This window comes from Empidonax traillii, unplaced genomic scaffold, assembly GCF_003031625.1.
Source record: "Empidonax traillii isolate 1590-97213 ecotype Southwest subspecies unplaced genomic scaffold, ASM303162v1 scaffold695:size336133, whole genome shotgun sequence".
NCBI lineage: Eukaryota > Metazoa > Chordata > Aves > Passeriformes > Tyrannidae > Empidonax > Empidonax traillii.
This window is the reverse complement of record NW_020955888.1, coordinates 325077-333577: the sequence shown is the minus strand read 5'-3', so window position 1 is coordinate 333577 and position 8501 is coordinate 325077.

The following is an 8501-nucleotide window of genomic DNA, read 5'->3' as shown; positions in this document are numbered from 1 at the left end:
TGTTCCCTAGATCAGGTTGCTCAAAGCTCTGGGTAACTTGACCTTGAACACTTCCTTCCAATGATGGGTATCCACAACTTCCCTGGATAACCTGTTCCAGCCTATCAGAAGTTCAGGCAGATGAATCTGTAGCTCTTCTGTAGCTTTTCTTTGTCAACTGATGCAATCATTCCATCAAAGAAGGCTGCCAAATTAGTCAGGCACGATTTGCTCTTTCTGTCTCTAAGCAACTCCCTGTATTCCATGTGTCTTCCAGGAGGATCTGTTCCATGATTTAACTGGGCATGGAGGTGAGGCTGCTTGGTTGGTAGCTCTCAGGGTCATCCTTTTTACCTTTTTTAAAAATGAGTGTGACATTTTCCTTTTTCTAATCACTGGGGTTTTGCCCAACTGCCATGACTTCTCAGTTTTATTGAGCTCAACATCAACCATTTCCCTCTGGACCCAGGGATACATCAGTCCATGGGTCCCAGTGAGATATATGTTCAGGCATTTCAGATGGCCTTGAACCTTCAACCTTGAGTTTCCCTTATAATGGATGTTTTTTCATTCTACAGTCCCTGCCTTGAGGTTAAGGGATTGAGAGATGTGGGAAGAGAGATTACTGTTGAAAACTGAGGTAAAAAAAAAACCTGTTGAGAACCTACCAGCCTTTCCATATCGGTTGTTATAGTTCTCATGTCTTACTTATCAAGGGGGGTATGTTTACTTTAACCTTCCTTTTTCTAGCCAGTGTTCCTGTAGAAGCCCTTATTATTTTCATCCTATGCCAAATTCAGCTCTAACTGTGCCTTGGCTTTCCAGATCCCATTTGTACCCATCTGGGCCACATCCCTATAATCTCAGCCTACATGTCCCTGGTTCTTGTGCCTGTGCATTTCCTTCTTACACTGTAGTTTGACCAGGAGGTCCTTAGTGTCTCCTGCTTTTCTTGCTTGAGTTCTTACCTGTGGAATTGGGACCTCTTGATCTCTAAGAAAAATGTCTTTGTTCAGCTCCTTTGTCTCTCAGGGCAGTTCCCCAGGGGGTCCCACCCATTAATTCATTAAACAGCTGAGAGTGCTCTCTTGAAATTTGGAGTCCTTACTCTATTCTTCACCTGGTCCATATCCCTCATACCACCAGGGCCTGACCACTGCAACTCAGTCTGCCGCCAGTCTTGACATCCCTAAATAGTTCATCTGTGTTTGTAGGCAACAGGTCTAATAATGCCTCCCCTCTAATTGCACTGTCTGTCACCTGGATTAAGAAATTATCCTGAGCAAACTGTGAGAGTCTCCTAGACTGCTTATAGCTTGCTGTGCCACTTTTCCAGCAGATGTCAGGGTGATTGAAGTCCCCCAGCAGGATCAGAGCCTGCAAGCATGACACCTCCTGTAGTTGAAGTAAGAACTCTTTATCAACAAGCTCCCCTTGATCAGGTAGCCTGCAGTAAACACCAGCCATGAGGTTTCCTTTGTTGGCTTGGCCCCTAATTTTAACCCATAAGCTCCCAACTTATTCATTGCTGTTTTTCCAAGGCAGCTCTCTAGAGTCAATCAATTTTTTTGTATTATATTTTATTTTTACATGGAGGGCACCCACCTGCCTTTCCTTCCTTGCCTTCTGAACAGTTTTTAGCTGTTGATCGCAGCGCTCCAGTTGTGTGATCCTTCCCACGATATTTCAGTGATAGTGATTAGATCGTAGCTTTTTCCAGCTGCGAAGTGACTTCCAGCTCCTCACCTTCGATACCCAATGCTGTGTTCATTGGTAGAGACACTTCAGCTGTGTCAGTGACCTTGTCACCTTCTTGGAGGACCATGCACTAATTCCTTTGAGGCATTTCACAGGTGTTTCCCACTTGGTTCCTAATATAGCAGCGGTCCCTGACTCTTTACTGTTGCTGGAAACTCTGTCAGTTTTTCCCCTCTACTTGTCTACTGCTTTCTCCTGCTTCTCTTCTGTCTAGGCTGTTGGAGAACACCATTCTAATTGCATTAGAAATTTTTTGTTTCAGCATAGTGGAGCCTAGTGTTGCTTTTGTAAGCTTTTGCTTCATACTACTGCAGTCGGCGTATTTGTCTCTTGCTTTGTCTGGCCCCAACAAAGAACAAAACCAACATGCTGGTCCATTGGGAACAAACCCTTGTCTGGGAAACTGGGATACCCTGAACAAGGGAAGTAGAGAAGGCAAAATGATGGAAAGTGCTTGCAGCTGACACTGACCTACCAGGATTTTGGCTGGTGATGCTAGATACACTCTTAACTAGAAACACAAAATGATTCCTTTTCAATTCCTGTCACCAGCATGTGTCCCTGTACCATTGTTTCCTGTGCCACCCAGAGCATGCCATGTCATTGCATGAGGAAGTGGATTGGGCAAGTGATCATTTTTCTGATTTACCTTGTTGCCTGACCAAACATTTGCAGCCACCCAAAGCATAGGGGTGGGCAAGGTAATTCTTGTGTGGTCTGGGTGAAACAGGTCTCTCTGCCCAGAGGGGTTGTGGAGTCTCCTTCTCTGGAGATACTCAAAGCCATCCGGACACAATCCTGAGGAAAGTGGTCTAGGGGACCCTGCTGGAGCAGGGAGGTTGGTCCTGATGACCCACTGTGATCCCTTCCAACCTGACCCATTCTGTGAAACTGTAGCCTGTGAAAGTGCTGTTTTTCAGGGGAGCAGCTTTGCAGTTCTTTGCAGTCCTTTTTTCTTTTCCCCTCTTGGCTGTTATAAAGGTGGGATAAAGGCTGTGCTCTCCTGCTTTTTGCCTGAAGAGTTGTCTGTTCTCATCGAACTAGAGATGCTCCTTATTCCCCTGGAGCTAGGTGGTTTGAGTCTCCTTACTTCCCTTCTAGCTAAGCACTGTTTTACATGGCCCCTTTGTCTCAGGGGCGTTGAGACAAGCTGGACATATTTTCTCCACTTAGTGAGGTCCTTAGCCTTTGCCTTGGAAAAAGCAGCTCTCAGCCTGGAAAAGTCCACTCCAGTTTGTCACCTGAGCAATAAAACCCTATAAAGCAACTCAGTAATGCAGGTCTTTGAAGTCTTCAGCAGTTAAATGTCTGCAGACACCTTTGTTGCTGGAGATCACGTTTTCTGCAACTTTTCCTTATCTGACCAGCCTGCACCCATGAGCATTTCTACTGTTTTTCTCCCCAGATTCCCTTTGGGATTTAATTGCATCCTGCCTTTATTTTTCATTTTTGCTTCTTCATGCTCCTTCATGTTTGTCACTCTCCTAGCAAATGCAGTCCTATCCTGTCCCTGATCCGCCACCTGGTTGTCATGTCTTCTTACCAATGATCTGCAGTGTTCTGGATATGTCTGGTTATTGGCTCTGCTCTGATTCTGAACTACATCCTTTGGAGTGCTTAGCCTCTCTTCTCCACAATCCTCTCTTCATTCAGCTTTGGTGGCTTTCACTAGAGAGGGACAGTCAAGAGCATCGGACCTTCTCTCATTTTTTTTCCCCAACTCCTCTTGACTAAGCTAGCAGTGATGTTTGAGGCCATGCATGTCATCTGGTCTAGTAGTGATATTTAAACCTTTAACGCTCTTTGCAGCCTCTGTAGTGATACTTCCTCTCAGGTTTTCACCTTGTAATTCTGGTGGGTGATGAATATAGCCTTTTTCTTAATCACAAGGCCAAGTCTGGGTTTGCTTACAGAGGCAGAAATTAATCAGTGATACAGTTGTGGTTAATGTTATTAACTGTATCTCATCTGTTCAATTTTATGAACCTACGAGTTGAGTTATATGACGTTTGTTATATATGATCATTTGGCAAAAAGGCTTATGTATCTGGTTAGCTTGCCAAAATGAGATTATGGACTCTGAATTAAAGAAGTATAGTACCTAGGCAGGAAAAGGAAAAGATGCATTTAGCATTGGCTGAAAAAAATTAATACTTTGGATTCCAGTGTGTTGTCTAGATGTTCTCGGAATGTGGAGGTGAATAAGCACATCATATTTCTCGTCAAGTATAACTTGGAAACATGTCCTACATGGGACTTGTACTGAGAGGTGTGTGTGTTCCTGGAACCTGAGGTTAGTGGGAGACTGACCTGCCCTAAAGGTGTCCTTTAGAGAGATGGAAGATAGTGCCTATGTTGTAGGTCAAAGGAGGCTGTTTTCTCTGTACCTTGATTCTTTGGGAGTAAGTAGATAAAGCTACAGTAAAATGGTTTGAAAAGAATCTTTGGAGATCATCCCTGGAAGATGAAGTTTAAAAGGGGACAGAAAGAATATATACTAAAGCTGGGATAGCTGGAAGGGACCTCAAGCACAAGGCAATGGGACATAGTGATAAAAGAACAGGGGAGAGAAGAAGCAGTGGTAGAGCTGTGGGGAATGCTGGAAATGTAATTAAAAGCAGTAGGCAGCTTTAAGTACAGATGCTTATGGAAGGTTTGCCTGTTGTTCTTGCATTTTTCACTCAGCAGTCAAAAGTTTGGATGTACCCTTTTTTTTTTTTGTATTTGCATGCATCTGATTCCAAACCAAATGTGAACTTTTCCATCAGCATTCCTGTAAGGATAGTCAGCAAGCTGTGGATATTGGGTGTAGAGAAGTCATAACTCAGCTATTCTGATCTTTGTGCCTAATATTGAAACACATTTATTTTTCTCCCATTGTATTTATATTTTTCAATCTAAAGTGTTTTCCTCTGGTGGACTTTTAACTAAGGTAGTATGAAGGAGGAAGGACTAAGTACTTGAGTGATGTTTTCTGTGTAGAAAAACTTCTTTCTGTTCTGTTTTTGGTTTAAAAAACTTACTTGTCTCTTGTTGATGTAGAGCTACCAGGGAAATCTTTGCCATACCTTGGTGCTGAAAATGTGAAGGCTGAAACTGCTAGAAGAAGAAATGTTTGTTCTTGGTGGGTTTATAATTTGACAGCCAAGTGAGGTTGTGTTGGTTAACTTCACAGTTCAAAATACCTATGCCAGGAGGCTGTGAGCCAATTTTAGGATTCATCCTGCTGTAGTGAGTTGGCAGTAATCTGAAATGATTAGTGGTTCTATTATATACTCTGTGCAATACAGTAACTTTTTTTTTTTTTTGTTAATGTAGGAAGAATATAGCCTTTCTTGTCTCTAGCACTGATCTGGTATAATAGCAGTGTAATTAAATAAGGCATTTCAGATGGTATGTGAAGATCAGAAACTAAAGTATTTTAGCCGTTGCAATGAGGGTAAAAATACAACTCTGAACCAGTCCATGTTTGGGCTATAGTTAAACTTACAAGACTTTGATGTCCATATGCAGTATGAAGATTGAGTAAAAAGAAGAGCTTCTTTATAGTCTTTGTACACTGTGATCTGTAGAATAGGCAGGGATAGCCAGGTAATGGTATTCCTAGATCATTAAGGGTGCTGCCTGCAGCACAGAAAAATACATCCCAATGCCCTCATTGTCAAGAGGAAATAAATCAGCATATCCAAATATGGTAATTAACAAAGTTCCAGGAGTTAATTTTTGTGCACAGCAGCCTTACACTTGCCTGTTAACAGCAGTTTCTTGTCATAAGCTATTGCCACATTCCCTTTTCAGGCCACTCAGAAACCATCCCCTAAAACCAGTGTGCAGTGTTTGAAATCCAAAATAGCCACAATTAGTTAGAATGGCTTGTTCTGCTGTGTTTCTTTATAGAAGGAATGTTTTTTCCCCCACACAGGAGATCTATCTTGACACTTTTACACATCCCTGGTGTATTGAAAAGGAAATTTAGAGAGACATACTGTGTCTAGATCTCAAATATCCTGTGGTTAGAAGAGACTTTGTGTTGGGCTAAAGTGTTAAAGGTTTTGAACACGCAGGAGAACATTCAATTAGAAGCTACCTGTGGTTTGCCAGATACAGAAGTACAGCTGCGTTACACCGATAGGCTAAACATCAAATGCTGGATTTCTCTCGTTAATTCTTGTTGATGACAACATTGCTCACTGGGATACCCTTGTGTGAGATTATGTACTTAAAAAGTATGGAAAGGTTAAAATCCAGTAGTCAGTAGAGGAAATGCAAGAGTAAGATTGTCTTTGTGACCTGAGTTTTCTTCCTTTATTCATATGCATTCTAATATAGTCTTTATCTATACGATTGGTTTCTTCTCTCAAGAGGCTATTGACTTCATTTCATAGGGTAGACGTGTTTCTAGAACTGAATAAGGGCACTGTCTGTAGGACCATACCCTTGGCTGTTGGAGAGGCTGGAAGGGTTATGTCAAGTGGGATGAGTGATTGCAGAGACAAGAAGGATAAGTCTCAGAGTTACAGCAATTGAGTTCTGATAGGCTCTTTTCCTGAACTTAGTTTGGCCTCCTTAAGTGTACGTTCCACAGGCTGTCAGTAATTCAGTGTGTTTGCAGGCAACCAGCTTAAGTCTTTTTAGTAAATTTTTAATGTATTTGCCTAGGGTTTTAAAAAACTAAAAACCGGACGCAGAAATTGTAAGCTGTGCCCAAACCCTTCATGGTTCATTAGCATGTATGAACAGGTTACATAGACTGCATAATCCTTTGTCCTTTTAGCCAGGAGAGGAGCTGAAAGCAGTATTGTGGTGCCGTCATCTGTGTGTGCCAATAGAAGTAGCAGGGAAGTGCTCTTGGTTTGTTTGTTCAGGACTGAAGAATCAAGAGACTTGAAAACATGTACTTCAGTTTTAACATCAGGCTTAGCTGCAGATCCCTTTGAGATTCCTACACCTGTCACCTCTTGTTTTTCAAAGTCACCTTTCTTGCCCTAACCTGCCTCAACTTGGCTTCACATGCTAGCCCAAACCTCCAAAACCTGGTTCAGTTTTCTCCCCCAGCTCTTTGTCCCAGGCCTTTTGGCCTGTGAATCCTTCATTGCTTTCTCATCCAGTGCTGTGCTATTTCACCATTTTGTACTACCTGCTTTCTCTTGATAGACACTTAGTTGCTGGTATCCTCTTTTAGGGTCCTACTCTTACCCTGATGCCTCTTGGGACAAATGGCTTCCCTCTCCCCGGGTATATAAATTCACTAGTAGTTCACTAGAATAGAGACAGGACATACTGAGTCTGTCTCTCCATACTTAGTTCCTGTACTTCCTACTGTCCTGTTTGCCTCTTCCTGCTGGAGTGTGCCTGACTGGCTTGAGAGGCTGGCTCAGTCTCAAACCTGGCTGTGAGTAATATCTTGAAGGGGGTGGTAGCATGTATGGCACAGATGGTATCTTCAGAAACGTAGGTGCCAGATCCTAACAAGATTCTGTAAGCACGTGCTAGCTATTTTTTCCCCCATTTTGATGTTTTTGTCTTGACGTGGGGAAAAAACACCACCACCAAACAAAAAACCACCGAAGCCCAGTCTTCCTACTTCTTTCAAAAACATCAGACAATTGTACCTTCTCATCAAAGCATAAAATAAGTCAATTTACTTCATCGAAGCACCAAACTTCTCCAAAAATTCAGCTTAGGGGCAAGCATGTAGCATTGCATCCTGTAAGTTAAAATATATGAAACTTGGCAATGTTAAAAGAATTTACAGTCAGAAATGTATAAGAAAAGAGGTTTGAATAAAAACAGTACTACCGGTTAAAGGTTTAATTTAGAAAAAAGTATATTCTGAGAAGTGTTTTGCTAATTCAAGTGAAATAGATATATACACATATATATAATATCAGTAATTACTTTTGTTCTGAATTGGTTATGTTTTTTTCCTGCAGAATCCTGTCTATGAAGTGGTTTTGCACCCTTAGTTACAAAAAGTGTTTGCAAGTATTTCTATGTCTTGACTTCTTCAGTCCACCTATATCTCAACAGATGTGGTTATAAGAGCAACCATAAATATCTACTGGTTTTTATTATTTGTCTCCTTCACCTTGAGTCTCTGTGTACTGTCCTGTTTTTCACACTTGTGCAGAATTAGTGTGTAACTGTTGCTCTGAATTTGTAATAGGTTGTGCTTATTTTGCATGACATTTGCAACCTTTTTGTCAGCCCTCTAATGTTACCATGGGCTTTGTTTTCCAGTTCTGTAGGAAATGCCTTGATATTGAGATGGTGATCCAAATTTCTTGATATTGTTTCTGATCAAAAGGGTTTACAGGTGAAATACTGGGGTTTTTTAATGATATTTTCTAGTTGATGATAATTTACTGTATCAGTGGCTTCCTATCCATATGACTGCATATTGCATTCTAAGAATTTTTATGTACTTGAACTTTTATGTGTTTATAGGCTTAGTAGGGACAAGAAACACCAGTGGGAATAATAGCCTCTGAGCATCCAGTCTGCAGGGTACCAGGTTACACATCTTACCTTATTTGTTACAGTTCTTGAAGGTGAGCCAGTGTGCCGTGGTTAAGATTTTCTGCGCAAGTGATGAGCCTCTGGAAGACTGGGGGGTATTACTGATGTACAAAGGCGGGGTGACTTGGGATATTCAGCAGGAAAAGGAACAGGAGTGGTAACAAGCAGCAGTAGTGGTAGTAAAGGCAGAAGCAGGTTCCTCAGCAGACTTCCCAGTGTGAGTCAGTGACTGCACAGCATACCAG